General features: G+C 43.3%; 2 non-coding genes and 1 pseudogene across 2 annotated transcripts; 2 read left to right on the top strand and 1 right to left on the bottom strand.

The window, feature by feature from the left end:
• Nucleotides 1–407: 407 nt before the first annotated feature.
• LOC147946809 (small nucleolar RNA R71) lies at nucleotides 408–514 on the top strand. The gene has a single exon (XR_015595681.1). It is a non-coding gene; the product is annotated as a small nucleolar RNA R71 (small nucleolar RNA).
• Nucleotides 515–4,360: 3,846 nt separating this feature from the next.
• LOC104778913 (putative pentatricopeptide repeat-containing protein At1g28020) lies at nucleotides 4,361–19,635 on the top strand (annotated as a pseudogene).
• LOC147946808 (small nucleolar RNA R71) lies at nucleotides 7,206–7,312 on the bottom strand. The gene has a single exon (XR_015595639.1). It is a non-coding gene; the product is annotated as a small nucleolar RNA R71 (small nucleolar RNA).
• Nucleotides 19,636–20,042: the final 407 nt, after the last annotated feature.

The following is a 20,042-nucleotide window of genomic DNA, read 5'->3' as shown; positions in this document are numbered from 1 at the left end:
AATTCGGATGGCTTCTGTAGTTCGGGTTGAAACCCCTGTTCTGCACAAAACCTTGCCCACTCACATAATTAACCTCCATCGTTTCATCCTCTCCATCATAAATCTCCTGAGCTAGCGGCATGTCTCCGGTCTCATCGACAAAATGGACAGTTTTCTGGCTCCCCTTCAGAAGAAGGTTCACCTTGGCTGTCAACTCGTCGATCTTTTGAGTATCGACACTGTTGACCTTCATGGACCTGTCATACTCATGAGCCTTGTTGCTGGAGCTTGCAGCTAGGTTCTCAATCAACTGATATGCTCCTTCCTTAGACTTTGTCATGAAATCCCCATTGCTGGCCGAGTTAAGAGCATTTCTGTAGTCCCAGTTAACTCCATCATAGAAAATGCCCAGAATCTGTTCATCACTGAATCCATGGTGCGGACACTCTCTACGGTACTCTTTGTACCTCTTCCAAGCCTCGCAGAAGGCTTCTCCAGTGTGCTGTTGGAAAGATGAAATCTTGTTCCTCAGGGCAGCGGTCTTAGCCTTGGTGTAGAAATGGTCCAGAAACGCAGATCTACACTGTTCCCATGATGTCAGAGACCCAGGTGGCAATGACTTCAGCCAACGTGAAGCTCTATCCGCAAGAGAGAAGGGAAAGAGCTTGCACTTCAGAAAGTCTGGCGGTATCCCATTTGAACCAGTGGTGCTACATATCTCCTCAAAATTCTCGATGTGGTCCATCGGAATCTCAGCTGGGAGACCGTGAAATAGGTGCTGCTTCACTAGAGAGATCATATGTGGCTTGATCTCAAAATCTTGTCTCGGGATAGTGGGAGGAACAATCGCCGCTCGGTTGGCGTAGAACACATGCGGGTTGTCCTTGTCCCCAATGGACGGTTGTGGCGGCGCGGCTCTTTCGTGTTGAGCACGGAGCAACTGCCCCAACTGTTGTCGAATTTGCTGCAACTCGGCAGCCATATCCTCATTGTTTCTATTGTCACCCATGTTGACGGATTGAAACTTTCTGTTCTTGCGGTTTGTTCTTTCTGCCAAAGAGAGCTCTGCGGCTGACAAAGCAACTAGTTCTTCGGTGTTGTTTCTTCTTGTAGATCTTCTTGACATGCACCTGAAACACACGCAAAGAAGAAGCAGAAAGACAAATCAGTAAGGTCTTAGTCTAGTAATTTCGCCGAAAACCAAAGGTAAAAATTTGGTCCCCGGCAACGGCGCCAAAAACTTGATACACAGAGTTTTAAACCCTATTTTCCTACTGCAAGTACACAACAAAGAAGTAGTACTTAGGGGTCGAATCCCACGAAGACCAAGTTTTACTCTATGGTTCTATTGGTTCAATTTCAAGCTGAGACAATTCAAAGTTGGTTTTGTTTGGTAACAGTAACGCGATTAAAACGGTATAAAAAAGGGCAATAAGCAAAACACTAGATCAGGGATAATTCTCGGGAATTTCAGAGATAGCAACTAAACAACTATTCAGGGCATAGATTAAGTACCAGTCTAGAACTCAAACATAAATATAAACTGATCCACTGTCGTGGTATCAATAACTCTATCTGATCGATTCTGTGCGGAGACGCGGAGCACATGCTCAGACATCCGGAGCACATGCTCGGCGGTCCATAAACCCTAAACTGTTGTTTGAGCCTAGAATCGCAGACAAGCATTAAAGAACAGGAATGATAATTTCACAAATCAGCTACACATCAACTTTCGCAGGTCTATGATAATTTGCCCACTAATGTCTTTTCTAGCAACCTATTACACTTTTGATGAATAGATAAACCTAGAATCATAGATTGGGTGATCAAATCAACCTAACCATTAAGTCTAACAATAGTGAAGACAATCGATTATATAAAGCCCTATTTGTGTTCTGTTGCTAACCCATGAAACCCCTAATCTAGCAAAGAAAACTACCCAGACATAGAGAAATGAATCATAGCAAAAGATGAGAAATTCAATGACATAAAAATAAAAAGGGTTCAGAGAATGGTTCACAAGGTAGCCGCTCTTCTCCCTCTCACAAAAGCGTCGCTCAAAAACAAAAAAAAGGTAAAAAAATATCTCTCCTAAAAACCCTAGGTTAAATAGCATACAAGTAGAGAAAAATAAGGAAAGATTCCAAATTCAAATCTCCCTATTAAAAAGCGATCTCAGCCCTCATTCTCTCACAAAGGATCGCCTAAAATAAGGGGAATTAGGCAGGGAATCGGCGCCTAGATGCTTGCCACGTGTCGTCATGAAACCGTAGAGTTGGGAGCATGTGCTCGGAAATCGGGAGCATGTGCTCCTGGGTCTAAAATCAGTTTTTCTGCTCCAATTCAACTCCTTTCTGCTCTGATTGCTCCTGCTGTTCCAATCCTTGCTTTTAGCTTCTTAGCCTCTTATTATAAACTGAAAAGGACTCAAACAACTACAAAACTATCAAATAAACGGGGTCAAAGTGAGTCAAAACCATAACATATCAAACATCTTCATCTTCATTGCCTTGATTCCACGATCACACTTTGCCTTTACCTGCACCACAAACACAAATTGATATGCATGAGTATTGATAAATACTCAGTGAGGCAATCCTCCCATCTACTGGGCTATACACACAAGCAATAAGATCTCTCATGCCACAAACAACAACAATAAAACAAACCAGGAACACGAACAAGTGACCCGCCATGATCCGGTTACTGTCAGAATGGTGTCGACCGATACCAGAAGGTGTCGACCGACACTGGACATCTGGTGTCGACCGACACCTGCTCGACACTCCTGAAACCCTAACGGTGTCGACCGACACCTCCACATGGTGTCGACCGACACTCGCTAAGTTCCCGAGCCGTCCTCGCGTTAGTGTCGCCCGACACCACATTGGTGTCGACCGACACCACTGTCGAGCAGTGATTTCATTCGAACAGAACCTCCGAATCTCGCCTCCAAACTTCTCCTCTTCGTCCCACACAATCCCAGGAACGAATTCCAAGCCTCAGGAGCTACGAAAAATTCACAAACAACCAAAAAACAAACAACCAAACAACACACAATATCACAGAAACAGAGATCTTAGCTTAGATAAGCCATGGTCATGCACTCACCTTAGCCAACAGAGATATCTAAGCCCAAAAGACGAAGCTACCACCACAAAAACCTTCCCACCACGTTCCTAGCCTTGGATCTTCACTCTCACAGCAAGATCTCTTCAAAAACACCTTCAAAACTCACAAACTCTCTCTAAAACCTCAAGAACAGTTTCTCTCCTTTTCTCTCTGTATTTTTCTCAAAAACGGTTTGAGACAAAACAACCACGACCTCGGTCGTTTTCTCCCTTAAATGACTCGGTTAGATGGTTTACCCTAAACCAAACTGGTCCAAATCAATAATTAAATCAATCTGGCCGAACCAAATAAGTGGTGTCGACCGACACCCACCCCCAAAACGCTAAGTTTTGGTTCGCGGGCGTTACATAGAGGTACAAGGCTTTTTAGGCTTTTTCGGGTTACAGATCAAAAATTTAAATTTATAAGTTTATACCATGTTTTAAAAATTAATGTTTAAAGATGCAATATAAAACAAATAATTTAAATAACCCATCTATATTCACTAAACCATCTTTATCTAAAATAAAAATTAAAATTAAAATCAAATAACTTTTTATATTTTAACAAAATAAAAATATATATAATTCATATAAAATATCACAGATGTGAAGAGACCTTAGTGCAGTGGTCAATAGTAAGTCTTTAATACACAAGGCACCCTCACACCAAAGATCGAGTCCCGCTCCCACGAATGTAGGGATTAGGCTAATAGGCCGGCTTGTTGTGGCCAAATGGTTGATAATATATATATATATATATATATATATATATATATATATATATATATATCAGATAAAGATTTAAAAATATTAAGTAAGTTTATTCATTAAATTTGAGAACTAAGATTAGAGTTTTAAATTTTATTTAGAATAAATCATCAATCAAATATTGCAATCATACAAAAATACTAATAAAAAGGTACAATTATATTTGTTTAAGGGTTTTGCGGTTCAAATCCGTTCGGACTAAGCTCTAAAAACCCTATATATAGCACGAAAGACCCAACTTTTTATGAACATATATATATTTAAGTACTCGAGTTTGGTGTTTTTCATGGCCGGGTTGGGACCATCCAGCCGATTTTAACCCTAATTGATACGTCTATATATACATATATACAATATATAATTTAAAATTAATGGATATTGTTTTCTGGTTCAGATTTTAGAATTAGTGGATTAGTTAAAAATAATAAAATGAAAGACAATTTTATATATTTAATCCACTAAAGATTTACCGACTTAAAATCTTGAGAGTTGAGAGCACGATGCAACGCCTTGGACGATACGCAATAAAAAAAATCTTCTCCAGGAGAACACCGTCGATTCAATTCGCCGGAACCATAACGTCCAATGACACTTTACACAGTCAGGTCATGAGGAGTGAACGGGAACGATCGAAGGTTACACCTGTGCTGGACAAATGGCTGAAACAAGGGAACGAAGTAAACCTTACGGATCTAAGACGCCTCATCGACGCCCTATGCGTGTCTCAGCGATTCAACCATGCCCTCCAGGTCTCAATTTCTTTCTCTTCTCGTTTTCAATTTCTTTTGAGATTATATTTATTCCCAATAAATCTCATAAAGGGGTTATATCATTGTTATTGGTGATGTGTTAGGTCTCAGAGTAGATAACTGACCGAGGTATTTATGATCTAAGCTCTAAAGATTTTGCATCACGGCTTTATCTTGTTGAGATCCGTTCAGGGTTGGGAGAAGCAGAGAATTTCTTCAAAAACATTCCTGAAAACATGAGGGACGACTCAGTCTACAACACTCTCTTATACTTGTACACAACATCCAAGATGACACGGCACGAAGCCGAAGCCACTTACCAGAAGATGAGGGAGCAAAATATGCTACTGAAACCTTACTGATATGTCTATATTTTGTCTCTCCTTAGCCTATTTTTATCATGCATTTAGCTAGGATAACTCATTGGTTTGCATCGTTTTCTAGTTTTTTCTATACACTTTGCATGTCTAGGTAGCTCTTGCATCATCCTTGCATACATTGTGCATTTTGGAGTATTTCAGGTATTTAGGAAACGTTGGAAGCTATTCTCGTCCGAGCCATGGTCGCCACCTTCATTCTCGTCCGAGCCATGGTCACCATCTTCATTCTCGTCCGAGCCATGGTCACCATCTTCGTTTCGTCCGAGCCATGGTCACCATCTTCATTCTCGTCCGAGCCATGGTCACCATCTTCATTCTCGTCCGAGCCATGGTCACCATCTCCGTTCCGTCCGAGCTATCCGTCCAAGCCATGCTCCTCAGCCTTCCATCCGAGCTATGATGACATTGGATTCCATTCGACGCACATGGACTTGATCGCACATGTCGGGAAGAAAGACGTTTGGTTTCACATGCTTCAGGAGATTACCGAACCGACGCTTTACCTTGTCGTTTTAAGTTTTAGGGCTTTCCATGTTGGACTACTATATATACATTTTGTTAAGTCTTTGCGGAGACATCTTATCTTTTAATCTCGTTTTCGTTCCCAGAAGGTTTTTAACCTAGCATCCAAAACACGTTCTCAGACTTGTATTCCGATATCGTTGAGATTTATTGAGATTTTGCATTTGATTCCTTCTACAAAGTTGTTAATCTTATTTTTATCTATCTTATTATGCTTGATTCAATGATTTCTGTGTTTGCATCCTTGACTATGATTTTCGGATCTGAGTAGTGTGGTAGTTCCTGAGGATGGGATAGATTAGGTGGAGGATCTTAGGATGTAGAGTGTTTAAGCTTTGATTGTAAAATTCCCTTCTGGACTAGAGTTAGAATTACTTGTTTCTCTCTGATCAATTGGAACTAGGTTCGAGACATTTCCGCACCCAAAAGGTGTTTGATGAAATGTCTGACCAACTAGTGCCAGAGACTTACGTTCCTAGCCTAAGAGATTAGTTGTCTAGGATGTTTGTTGACACGAATGAACTTGTCTGTCATGCCTGCTCGACCACGTTTCTCTAGCGAGAGCTAGGTATGGAAGTGGTTGCGTCTGAGTAGCTTTTGCCAAGAGATTGGATTAGCTAAGTTGTGATGTTCATTGTTTAGGGATACTTTGCTTATGGTATGTTAAACACTCCTTAGACTAGAATACTCCACCGACATCAATTACCCCATCCTTAGGACTTCTTTCTTTCTGATTTTTATTACATTCCTGGAACTGTTTCGTTTGTTCATGCTTAGAATCGTTTGCGTTTTTATTCACTTTCGCTTCTTGTCATGCATTCTTGTTTCTTGTTCTGTGACTCATTTCCATTTCGCATTTTGATCATTCTAGGACTCTTAGATAAAAACACTCTTTGAATTGGCTTAACTTGTGATTCCTTGATTGCATCTTGATTGCTAGCAACATCCCATTTGGATTGACACCTTAAATACTACAACACTTAAGGTTAATTGAACCTGCTAGGAGACACAAAAATCTTAGTATCAATTTGGCGCCGTTGCCATTTGGGATTCGTATTGTTACATTTGAGATTTCAAGTTTTGCAAGATTAAGTTCTGTTACACTTATCATTCTGAGTACTGACTTGTTTTGGTTGTTTGCTTGTTTGTTTTGCATCTCAGGAACCTGTTGATTGCAACCTTGCATGCACACCAGATCAAGAGGGCATCAGAATCTCCTTCCTGTGATCGACGAAATCAACCGGTTGCAACGCCCACGACAAGCTCGTCAACCCGTTGAGCATCTCGCACACGTCACTATGGAACAACAGCATGAACCACATCAGGGACCGCGAAACATTGGTGCTGGGGATGCACCGAACACTCACACTCAACGTGCTGGAATCGTCCCTCCCGCCGTGCCGAACAACAACTTCGAGATCAAAAGTGGTCTGATTACCATGATCCAAGGAAACAAGTTTCACGGGTTGCCTATGGAGGATCCACTCGACCACTTGGACGAGTTCGACCGTCTTTGTGGTCTCACCAAGATCAACGGCGTGAGTGAGGATGGTTACAAGTTGCGCCTCTTCCCTTTCTCCCTGGGAGACAAGGCTCATCAATGGGAGAAAAACCTTCCCAAGGGCTCAATCACCACCTGGGATGGCTGCAAGAAGGCATTCTTGGCCAAGTTTTTCTCTAACTCCAGAACGGCACGTCTCAGGAATGAGATTTCCAGTTTCACTCAGAGGAGCTCAGAATCATTCTGTGAAGCCTGGGAGCGTTTCAAGGGTTACCACAGCCAGTGTCCACACCATGGTTTCAGCAACGAGTCACTGCTGAGCACTCTATACCGTGGTGTACTTCCAAAAATCCGCATGCTGCTTGACACTGCTTCCAACGGTAATTTCTTGAACAAAGAGGTTGAGGAAGGATGGCAATTGGTTGAGAATCTCGCCCAGTCAGACGGCAACTACAATGAGGATTATGACCGCACATTTCGCGGCGACGCTGGGTCTGAAGAGAAGTACAAGAAGGACCTCAAGAATGTAAATGAGAAGCTTGACCGTATCTTGCTGAGCCAGCAGAGGAGCGTCCACTTCGTCTCTGAGGACGACCCTTTCCAAGTTCCAGATGGGGAGGGTGAGCAGAGTGAAGAGATCAGCTATGTTCAGAATCAGGGTGGCTACAACAAAGGTTACAACCCCTACAAGACGAATCCCAATTTGTCTTACCGAAGTACCAATGTTGCTAATCCACAAGATCAGGTGTACCCTCCTCAACAACAACAGCAAGGGCAACAAAAACCTTTTGTGCCTTACAATCCGGGATTCGCTCCAAAACAACAGTTCCAGCAGGGTTACCAAGCTCCCTCGGGACCACCGCCAGGATTCCGCCCTCAACCAGTTCAGCCTACACCAACCCCAGATCAAGAACTGAAGCATATGATGCAACAAATTCTTCAGGGTCAAGCTAGCGGTTCCATGGATACTGCAAAGAAGTTCGCTGACCTAAGTCAGCGGATGGAATGTTCCTACAATGATCTGAACGTCAAATTCGAAACTCTGAATTCGAAGATAAGGTACATGGAGGGCCAATCGGTTTCTACTTCTGCACCAAAGCCTGGCCAATTCCCAGGTAAAGCTGTTCAGAACCCCAAGGAGTTTGCCAGTGCCATTACGCTAAGAAGTGGGAAAACATTGCCTCCCAGGCAAGGAGTACCAGACGTCACTGAGGACAGTGCGGAATTAGATGGGGAGGATTTTGGTCAGGATGACACTCAGATGGAGAACCCCGTCGAGGCAGTCAAAGATCCAATCGAGCCAGTGAAGCAATCCGAGCCTGAAGCTGTTAAGGAGCCTGCTGTTCCTGAAGACAGACCTGCGAAGTTCATCCCTCCACCGTACAAGCCTCCTCTACCATTTCCAGTGAGGTTCAAGAAGCAGCTTACTGAGAAGTACAAAGCCTTGTTCGAAAAGCAAGTCAAGGAGATTGAGTTGAGAATGTCATTGCTAGATGCATTCGCACTTGTTCCTCACTACCAGAAATTCCTCAAGGACTTGGTGATGGAGAGATCAAAAGAAGTTCAAGGCATGGTGGTACTAAGTCTTGAGTGCAGTGCAATCATCCAGAAGAAGGTTGTACCCAAGAAGCTCAAAGATCCTGGATCATTCACTCTTCCCTGCTCCATTGGACCCATGTCTTTTGAGAGGTGCTTATGTGATCTTGGCGCTTCAGTGAATCTGATGCCATTCTCTGTGGCTAAGAGGTTGGGTTTCACAAGGTTTAAGGGATGCGACATCTCCCTCATCCTTGCAGATAGATCAGTGAGACTTCCACATGGTATCTTAGAGGACTTACCTGTCAGGATCAGAGACGTGGAAGTACCAACTGACTTCGTGGTTCTGGAGATGGATGAAGAACCTAAAGATCCTCTGATTTTAGGAAGACCGTTCCTAGCGACTGCTGGAGCCATCATTGATGTCAGAAATGGCAAGATTGATCTTAATCTGGGCGATGACTTCATCATGAAGTTTGATATCAAGGATACTTTGAAGAAGCCAACAATAGGAGGACAAGTCTTCTATATTGAAGAGATGGATAAGTTGGCTGATGAGCTGTTGGAGGAACTAGCTGAGGAGGATCATCTCAAAACTGCTCTAACCAAGGATGGAGAAGAAGGGTTCCTGCATGGGGAGACAACTTGTTACAAGAATATGCTAGATTCCCACAGAGAAACGGATGGATCAGAGGAATTCGAGCAGATATCTGACGCAAAGGAGGTACGTGCAGTTGAGACAGAGAGTTCAGAACGTGATATCTCCCACTCGACCGCGATCATTCCAGACTCCCGTGCTGATGACTGGTCGGAACTGAAAGCTCCGAAGGTAGAACTCAAAACTCTCCCTTCCGGACTCAGGTACGTTTTTCTGGGAACCAATTCTACTTATCCTGTCATAGTGAATGCTAGGTTGAGTGATGATGAATTGGGGTTGCTAGTCACTGAGCTAAAAAAGTTTAGAAAGGCCATAGGTTATTCTTTAGATGATATCAAAGGAATCTCACCTAGTCTTTGCACACATAGGATCAATCTTGAAAATGAGTCTTATGCTAGTATTGAACCCCAAAGAAGATTGAACCCTAATCTGAAAGAAGTAGTAAAGAAAGAAATCCTAAAACTGCTTGATGCTGGAGTTATCTATCCTATCTCTGATAGTACTTGGGTATCTCCAGTGCACTGTGTACCTAAGAAGGGAGGCATAACTGTGATCAAAAACGACAAAAATGAGTTAATCCCAACTAGAACCATCACAGGACATAGGATGTGTATAGATTATAGGAAGTTGAATGCTGTATCTAGGAAAGATCATTTTCCTTTGCCTTTCATTGATCAAATGTTGGAAAGACTAGCTAGTCATCCCTATTATTGTTTCCTTGATGGGTATAGTGGATTCTTCCAAATCCCTATTCACCCAAATGATCAGGAAAAGACAACCTTTACTTGTCCCTATGGCACATTTGCCTACAGACGCATGCCATTTGGTTTGTGCAATGCTCCTGCCACCTTTCAGAGGTGCATGACTTCAATTTTCTCGGATTTAATTGAGGAGTCAGTGGAAGTGTTTATGGACGACTTCTCTGTATACGGTTCCACTTTCTCCTCCTGTTTGTTAAATTTGTGCAGGGTATTGACGCGATGTGAGGAGACGAACCTGGTGCTGAACTGGGAGAAGTGCCATTTCATGGTTGAAGAAGGGATTGTTCTGGGACACAAAATTTCTGAGAAAGGGATTGAGGTTGACAAAGCTAAGATTGAGGTCATGGTTCAGCTTCAACAGCCTAAGACAGTGAAGGACATCAGGAGTTTTCTGGGACATGCTGGGTTTTACAGGAGATTCATCAAGGACTTCTCAAAAATTGCAAGACCTTTGACAAGGTTGTTGTGCAAGGAGGTTGAGTTCGAATTTGATGCAGCATGTTTGGAAGCTTTCAGCAAGATCAAGGAGGCCTTGGTTTCAGCACCCATAGTGCAAGCTCCGAATTGGGATCATCCTTTTGAGATCATGTGTGATGCTTCAGACTTCGCAGTTGGAGCAGTTCTGGGACAGCGTATTGACAAGAAGCTTCATGTCATCTACTACGCAAGTCGCACCTTGGACGAGACCCAGGGAAGGTATGCTACCACAGAGAAGGAACTCCTAGCAGTTGTGTTTGCATTCGAGAAATTCAGGAGTTATCTTGTAGGTTCGAAGGTCATTGTGTATACCGATCATGCCGCTCTGAGACACATCTACTCGAAGAAGGATACCAAACCGAGACTGCTGAGATGGATCCTGCTTCTCCAAGAGTTTGACATGGAGATAGTTGACAAGAAAGGAATAGAAAATGGAGTTGCAGACCACTTGTCAAGAATGAGGATAGAAGATGTTGTTCCAATAAATGACTCAATGCCTGAGGAACAACTTCTGGTAGCCCAGGTTTGTGAGCGGATGCATGACACAGGGGTTGAGAACCTCAAAATCAGATGCATGGCAATCACTTCTGAGACTGCACCCTGGTATGCAGATGTTGTGAATTACAAGGTATGTGGAGAAGTTCCTGATGACATGGATCCATACAGGAAGAAGAAGCTTTTCAGAGAGGTCAACCACTACTTCTGGGATGAACCCTATCTGTACAAGAGAGGTTCTGACGGTCTGTTCAGAAGATGCATAGCAGAAGGGGAAGTGCAGGGAGTGCTTGAGCATTGTCACGGTTCCGTCTACGGAGGTCATTTCGCCACATTCAAGACAGCTCAGAAGGTTCTCCAAGCAGGTCTCTGGTGGCCAACTTTGTTCAAAGACGCTCACAACTTCATCACCAAGTGTGACGCTTGTCAGAGGATGGGCAACATCACAAGGAGAAACGAGATGCCCCAAAATCCAATCCTGGAAGTGGAGATATTTGACGTCTGGGGGATAGACTTCATGGGTCCTTTCAACCCCCCATCTAATGGGAATGTCTATATCTTGGTGGCAGTTGATTATGTTTCTAAGTGGGTCGAAGCCATAGCCAGCCCCACCAATGATCACAAGGTTGTTCTGAAGCTGTTCAAAAGTATAATCTTTCCAAGGTATGGGATACCTAGAGCGGTGATCAGTGATGGTGGAACTCACTTCGTCAACAAAGTTTTTGAGAGCATGCTGAGAAAGTATGGGGTCAAGCACAAAGTGTCTACTGCGTATCACCCTCAGACCAGCGGTCAGGTTGAAGTTTCGAACAAACAGATCAAGGGTATCTTGTCAAGAATTGTTGGAGTCTCGAAGAAAGATTGGTCTGTCAAGTTGGACGAGACTCTCTGGGCATACAGAACAGCGTTCAAGACGCCAATAGGCAGAACACCGTTTCAGTTGGTATATGGTAAAGCATGTCATCTCCCTGTGGAGGTTGAGTACAAGGCACTTTGGGCAATCAAGCTGCTGAACTTGGATATTGACACAACTCAGGCTAAGAGAACTCTTGACATCCATGAGTTGGAAGAAATAAGACTTGATGCTTATGAGAGTTCCAAGATTTACAAGGAGAGGACAAAGAATTTTCATGACAAGAAGATTATTGTCAAGGAGCTCAAAGCTGGAGATCAGGTTTTGCTGTTCAATTCCAGACTTAAGTTATTTCCTGGAAAGCTTAAGTCTAGGTGGTCTGGACCATTTACAGTCAAAGACGTTTTGTCATTTGGAGCTATCACTCTTCTGAACAAGGATGGCAGCGAATTCACTGTAAACGGCCAAAGAGTAAAAAAATATTTAGCTGATCAAGTCCGCCCAGAGGGGTTTTCTGTACTCCTCCATGAACCCCAAAAAGCATAAAAAGCTGAAAAGTCAAGCTAGAGACTTTAAACAAGCTCACTTGGGAGGAAGTCCCAAAGGTATCACTGTAAATATTTTTAGGATTCTTGTGTTTTTAATTTTTGTTTTTGGTTTTCTGTGTTCAGGAATCTACAGAAGGGAGTGTGTGCAACAAAGATAGAGGATACAGAGAAAAACAGAGTGAAAAGGAGAGGGAGTGAAAAAAAAAAAAAAAAAAAAAAAAAAAAAAAAAACGAAAAAACGAAAGGAAAGCAACCCACTTGCATCTCCCTCTTTGTTGGCTTCCCCTCCCACGTGAACCTCTATTATCTTCAATCACCTCACTCCCCCCCTCTCTTGTTCCCTCACAACAAACACATCACTTTATGTCTTCTTTCTTCCCATCACTCCACCACTCTTCCTTCTTTTCTCCTCTTTAAATTCAACTCTCCCCTCCCTTCACTCTTCACCCCTACCAAACAAATACTCTCCTCAGGACCATTATTATTCCACTCCCTCATCACTCTTTGTTTACGTTCTCACTTTGTTCTATTACCTCTGCTCACTCTCCATCTTCGACCTGCTGCAGTTCACTCTCCATCTTCTCGCCGAAGCTCCACTCTCCCGTTCATCACCGCCGTCTCACCCCGCGCTTCCGTGAGGCATCAACCGAGCCACTGTCGCAATCTGCGTGTTGACCGAGCTACTGTCGCAATCTGCGTTTTGACCGAGCTACTGTCGCCATCTGCGTGTTGACCGAGCTACTGTCGCAATCTGCGTTTTGACCGAGCTACTGTCGCAATCTGCGTTTTGACCGAGCCACTGTGACCATCTTGCTGTCGTCCGAGCCACTGCGACCATCTTCGTGTGTCTCGCGCCATACTCACTCTCATTGATTTTTTTTGCGATTTTTATTATTGCTCGGTCACTAACCTACTAATCTTTGATTTTGAGTTTGAATTGTTTCAGCTTTGCAATGTCTGACAATTTTTGGGATGAGATGTATGATAAGTATGGTTGTCAGGTTCCAGGACGTGTTGCTACTTCCAAGCCGCCTACGCAAGGCGCTGGGTCAAGCAGACCGGCCAAACCGCTCTCTAAGAGTAAGAGTCGCGGGAAGCGACCGGCACAAGCTTCACACTCAAAGGAGGACGGGAGCGATTATGAACAGGAGGAACCCGCTTTGCGCTCAACACCAGCTCCCAGAAAATCGGTCAAACGGAAGAGCACTGAGACGAAATTAACTCCCAAGGAATACTACGAGCTGTTCCAGCAGATGGAGTTTGAGGGAACAAGATATCCCCATGTTGAGACTATGCAGCAACTTGGGATTTGGGAGGATGTTCAGTATCTGTTTAGCCGGTGCCATCTGGGGAGAATCATGAACACACCAAAAAGCGGATACAGGGAGGAGACAATTCAGTTCCTCTGTACTCTGGAGACGCATCTGTATGCGGATGAGCCGGGAATGATGTCTGATGGAGGTCTGGGCTACATTACATTTCGCGTTCATGGCCAGTTCTACACTCTCAGTTTCAAAACTGTCGAAGAGATGTTTGGATTTCCCAGCGGAACAGGGACTACGCCGCAGTTCGATCGGGATGAGATATCCGCACTCTGGGCAACGATTGGGAGTGCACCCACATTCACCTCCTCGAAGACAAAAGCGCTGAACGTGCGGAGCCCAGTGTTGCGTTACTTCCAGAAGGCGGTCACCAATGCATTTTACGCTAAAGAGATTAAAGGATACATGACGAATGGCGATCTAGAGATGATCGATTTGGCGCTTAAGGGACTCTCATTCACTGCCATGGATTGCACCGCGCTGCAAGGTGACATATCCAACGCTTCCGTCTCGCTCTACCTTATCAACCACATGCTGACATACAAGCATTGGGTCTCGCGACTAAGCCTCAACCACACTCCCGGAGTGATGTGCATGGGAGGCATCGTGACTTGGTTCCTTGAGGCTGCTGGCGTCCCCCTACACTCTGAGGCGCACCCACCACGTTGGATAGACCTCCGCTACCTGCGACAGCTACGCACTTTGGATTGGGGTTTGAGGCATGGAAGGTTGCTCTACAATTTTGTGCATCCTGCGGTCGGACCTTCGAGATTACTCCTCCCTTGCGTCGAGTTGACTACAATCTTAGGTGGAGAGCATATCGAGTTTATCCCTCCTACGACAATCTTATACAACTCTGAAGCTGAAGAGGATCATGTCGACGTTGTGGAAACACGCGCGGAGCCAATGGAAGAAGACACAGAGGACTACCGCCCAGAGGAGTACCGCCCGGAGCAATTCCACTTCGAGGAGTACTCGGATCCGAGAATGTCCAAGGGGGATCGAGCCGCTCATCATAGACTCAACCTGCTGCAACAATGGGGGAAAGCCAGAGACAAAACGTTTAGCCGTTTCACCAAGAGTGTCATGAACTTCATGCGTAAGTTTAGCTGTTCGACATCCACAACCGCGGTCCCAAGGTCCATCCCCGAGGATACCATACCAATGCCAGGACGCCCTTCCGCGAACCTAGAGCGAACACCTTCTCCGATTCCATCACCCGCACGTCAATCTTCATATGTGCCACGACAGCGCCCATCTTCTCCCGTCCCTTCACGCCACTCATCACATGAATCTAGGGAGAGAAGGGGACGCGGTTTGCGTGGTTCAAAAGCCTCCTCAAGTCGTCGATCAGCGCGTCGTTCTGCAGCTCAAGCTGAGCAAGAGGTTGAGCAACAAGTTGGGCAGCAAGGTGATTATCAGCCTACGGATGTGGTAGTATTGGTCTCGGACCATGGCGAGTCTAGAGTCGACGACATGCAGTGCGACGAGCAGCCGAGCACTTATCAGAACACTCAAGCGGTTGAGCAACAAGTCGACCCACCAGGTGAGACCACTCCTGCGGATACCGAACACGGTGAAGGACAGAGCCAGTACCACGCACCAGCTCCTTGGGCGAGCTCAGACTCCTTTTTCTACTACTGAGGTACTCCTACCTTCCTTTGTATATACCATTTCATTTCTGCATTGTTTGTATTGTGATTCTTAAATCCTCCAGCAAATTTTTCTTACACAGGAGACTGTGTATTTTAAGTTTGGGGGAGGGTTTGAGATGATGTATCTAATGTCGTGTTTTGTGATTCTTATTTCAAATCTTTGCATCATATCATGTTTGAGTCTGCATCCATCTATTTGCATAGAAAAACCATAAAAAAATTTGAAAAAAAAAAAAAAAAATTTCGAAAATTTCCACAAAAACAGAGTGTTCATGTAGTTTGCAATTGCATATTAGGATTGAGTCTAGGTTTATTCATATAGGGTTGTTGCATTTAGCATAGGGGTTGATGATGATTGTAACCTTGTTAGCATGTTGGATTCAATAGGATAGGATCAAGGCCCTTGTTCTTAGTTCTTTGATGCTTGTTGATTGAACTTGAAAATTTAAGATTGAAGCATGTTTTGAATTGATATCATTCCCTATCTACTTGAACCTAATCCTGACTTGCAATTATCCTGTTATGCATTGAAGTTGAACTCATGGATACCATATACATACTTGGATTGTCTTTCACATTTTTACCACCCTTGTCGATCCAAGTAGCTGATTCCCATCTTTGGAACAGTTCCCCGCACCCTTAACCAACCGTTCTTTCAAGCCAATTGTATTCTTGAATGTCAGGCCTTTTTCCGAGTTGAGCTTGTTAGAAAGTGTTAGGTTCTAACCGACAAGAGTAGGATCCTGTGTAGTTCTAGTTCGCGTTATCCGGACTAGTAGGACTAGGTGAGAACTCGATTTTGGGTATTGGGTATGGATTTGTGCAGAAAAGTGAAGTGTAAACAGAAAGTAAAGGGGAGAAAGTCTTTAGGAGGGGGATGTGTTTTCAAGGTTTACAAGTCTAGTAAAGGATTTGGGTTGAGCAAAACAATGAGTTATTGGTTCTGGGCATAAAACGAAAAGATTAGACAAAGGAAAGAAAGTAAAAATGCTTATGATGTCTAGAGTCCTTAGAAGAAAAGAAAAAGAACCATAGTGATAATAAAGATTTCCCAATCTGCTAGAATGATAATAAGTGAACTTCCCCTAAGACCAAGTATAAAGAGTGAAAGAATGGGTTTGAGATGATGTTTCTGATGAAGGGTAGAGATAGGACCAACTTCGGTTTGGAATGTTCTTTGGGTAGACAGGACGCTGCTCTTGTATGTATCAGTTGGTTTCAACCTTTAGCCTTCTCTTAAGCTCAACTCATTTTTGTGAGAGAACCTTGTCATGTATTGATGAAACCACTCGAGAAGGAGACCATCTAAGTCTCCAACCCTTCACCCTAGCCAAATGAGTTCAACGACATTGCTTAGCTTGATTCACGGTTCTCTGTTAATGAATGTTAAAGGGAATGATTGATAGGATTGCATGTGTAAAAAAAATATAGAGTTCTTTCACCATGCATCATAGAACTAAAAACAAGGACCTTGATTCTAACTATTTTATTTAGCATGTTTTAGGTTCTGAGACCCCATCTTCACACCTCTTCTCCATACTCTATTCTTGATTGTTTGCTTGAGGGCAAGCAAAGAGTAAGCTTGGGGGAGTTGATATGTCTATATTTTGTCTCTCCTTAGCCTATTTTTATCATGCATTTAGCTAGGATAACTCATTGGTTTGCATCGTTTTCTAGTTTTTTCTATACACTTTGCATGTCTAGGTAGCTCTTGCATCATCCTTGCATACATTGTGCATTTTGGAGTATTTCAGGTATTTAGGAAACGTTGGAAGCTATTCTCGTCCGAGCCATGGTCGCCACCTTCATTCTCGTCCGAGCCATGGTCACCATCTTCATTCTCGTCCGAGCCATGGTCACCATCTTCGTTTCGTCCGAGCCATGGTCACCATCTTCATTCTCGTCCGAGCCATGGTCACCATCTTCATTCTCGTCCGAGCCATGGTCACCATCTTCGTTTCGTCCGAGCCATGGTCACCATCTTCATTCTCGTCCGAGCCATGGTCACCATCTTCGTTTCGTCCAAGCCATGGTCACCATCTTCATTCTCGTCCGAGCCATGGTCACCATCTCCGTCTCGTCCGAGCCATTGTCACCATCTCCGTTCCGTCCGAGCTATCCGTCCAAGCCATGCTCCTCAGCCTTCCATCCGAGCTATGATGACATTGGATTCCATTCGACGCACATGGACTTGATCGCACATGTCGGGAAGAAAGACGTTTGGTTTCACATGCTTCAGGAGATTACCGAACCGACGCTTTACCTTGTCGTTTTAAGTTTTAGGGCTTTCCATGTTGGACTACTATATATACATTTTGTTAAGTCTTTGCGGAGACATCTTATCTTTTAATCTCGTTTTCGTTCCCAGAAGGTTTTTAACCTAGCATCCAAAACACGTTCTCAGACTTGTATTCCGATATCGTTGAGATTTATTGAGATTTTGCATTTGATTCCTTCTACAAAGTTGTTAATCTTATTTTTATCTATCTTATTATGCTTGATTCAATGATTTCTGTGTTTGCATCCTTGACTATGATTTTCGGATCTGAGTAGTGTGGTAGTTCCTGAGGATGGGATAGATTAGGTGGAGGATCTTAGGATGTAGAGTGTTTAAGCTTTGATTGTAAAATTCCCTTCTGGACTAGAGTTAGAATTACTTGTTTCTCTCTGATCAATTGGAACTAGGTTCGAGACATTTCCGCACCCAAAAGGTGTTTGATGAAATGTCTGACCAACTAGTGCCAGAGACTTACGTTCCTAGCCTAAGAGATTAGTTGTCTAGGATGTTTGTTGACACGAATGAACTTGTCTGTCATGCCTGCTCGACCACGTTTCTCTAGCGAGAGCTAGGTATGGAAGTGGTTGCGTCTGAGTAGCTTTTGCCAAGAGATTGGATTAGCTAAGTTGTGATGTTCATTGTTTAGGGATACTTTGCTTATGGTATGTTAAACACTCCTTAGACTAGAATACTCCACCGACATCAATTACCCCATCCTTAGGACTTCTTTCTTTCTGATTTTTATTACATTCCTGGAACTGTTTCGTTTGTTCATGCTTAGAATCGTTTGCGTTTTTATTCACTTTCGCTTCTTGTCATGCATTCTTGTTTCTTGTTCTGTGACTCATTTCCATTTCGCATTTTGATCATTCTAGGACTCTTAGATAAAAACACTCTTTGAATTGGCTTAACTTGTGATTCCTTGATTGCATCTTGATTGCTAGCAACATCCCATTTGGATTGACACCTTAAATACTACAACACTTAAGGTTAATTGAACCTGCTAGGAGACACAAAAATCTTAGTATCACTTACCCTTACTACAATATGATATCTCTTAATGCTCTTCTTGGAGAAAGACACATGATCGAAGAGATCCTGAGACAAATGAAGGAGAATGGAGTATAACATGACAAGAATCTCACTGCCAATAACGTTTTGAAGGCTTACGCAAGTGTACGGGACGTGGAGGCAGTGGATAAGTTACTGATGGAGTTAGAAGTTGAAGACGACCTACCATTCTCATTGGCCTGGCAAACGGGGATAAGCATTGCAAAGGCTTATTTAAATGGTGGTTCAAGTAAGAAAGCGATAGAGATGCTGCGTAGAACAGAACTTGTAGTTGATACAAAGTCTAAAGACTCAGCGAACAAGGTGTTGATGGAGATGTATAGGGATGCTGGAGCAAAACACGATGTGTCCCACCTTTATAGGTCCGTCTATCCGAATAGTAAAAAGGGAGAGAGCATGAGAGAATATAAATACAAAGGAAATGACGGAGGCAACTCTTACTACTACGGCAACTCATATGTCTATATTTTGTCTCTCCTTAGCATATATTTATCATGCATTTAGTTAGGATAATTGATTGTTTTACATCATTTTCTAGTCTTTTCTATACACTTTGCATGTCTAGGTAGTTCTTGCATCGTTCTTGCATACATTGTGCATTTTGGAGTATTTCAGGTATTGAGGAGACGTTGGAAGCGCATCCGTCCGAGCCATGCTCCCCAGCGCATCCGTCCGAGCCATGCTCCCCAGCCGTCCGTCCGATCCATGATGACATTGCATTCCATTCGACGCGCACGGACTCTTTCGCACATGTCAGGAAGAAAGACGTTTGGTTTCACACGCTTCAGGAGATTACCAAACCGACTCCTTACCTTGTCGTTTTAAGTTTTAGGGCTTTCCATGTTGGACTACTATATATACATTTTGTTAAGTCTTTGCTGAGACATATCATCTTTGATCTCATTTTCGTTTTGTTCTTAAGGTTAACCTAGCCACCAAATACGTTCTGAGACTTTGTATTCCGATATCTCCGAGTTTATTCAGTTTTTGTATTTGATTCCTTCTACAAAGTTGTTCATCTTATTTTTATCTACCTAATAATGCTTGTTTCAATGTTTTCTGTGTTTGCATCCTTGATAATGATTTTTGGATCTGAGTAGTGTAGTAGTTCTTGAGGATGGGATAGATTAGGTGGAGGATATTAGGATGTAGAGTGTTTAAGCTTTGATTTGTATAATTATCTTCTCGACTAGAGTTAGAAATACTTGTTTCTCTCTGATCAATTGGAACTAGGTTTTAGACATTTCCGCACCCAAAAGGTGTTCGATGAAATGTCTGATCAACTAGTACCAGAGACTTATGTTCCTAGCCTAAGAGATTAGATGTCTAGGATGTTTGTTGACGTGAATGAACTTGTTTGTCATGCCTGCTCGACC

The sequence above is a fragment of the Camelina sativa genome, chromosome 3 (genome assembly GCF_030686135.1).
Source record: "Camelina sativa cultivar CO46 ecotype springtype chromosome 3, ASM3068613v1".
Taxonomy (NCBI): domain Eukaryota; kingdom Viridiplantae; phylum Streptophyta; class Magnoliopsida; order Brassicales; family Brassicaceae; genus Camelina; species Camelina sativa.
The sequence above is the reverse complement of the archived record's forward strand: the minus strand, read 5'-3'. Positions and strand labels throughout refer to the sequence as shown.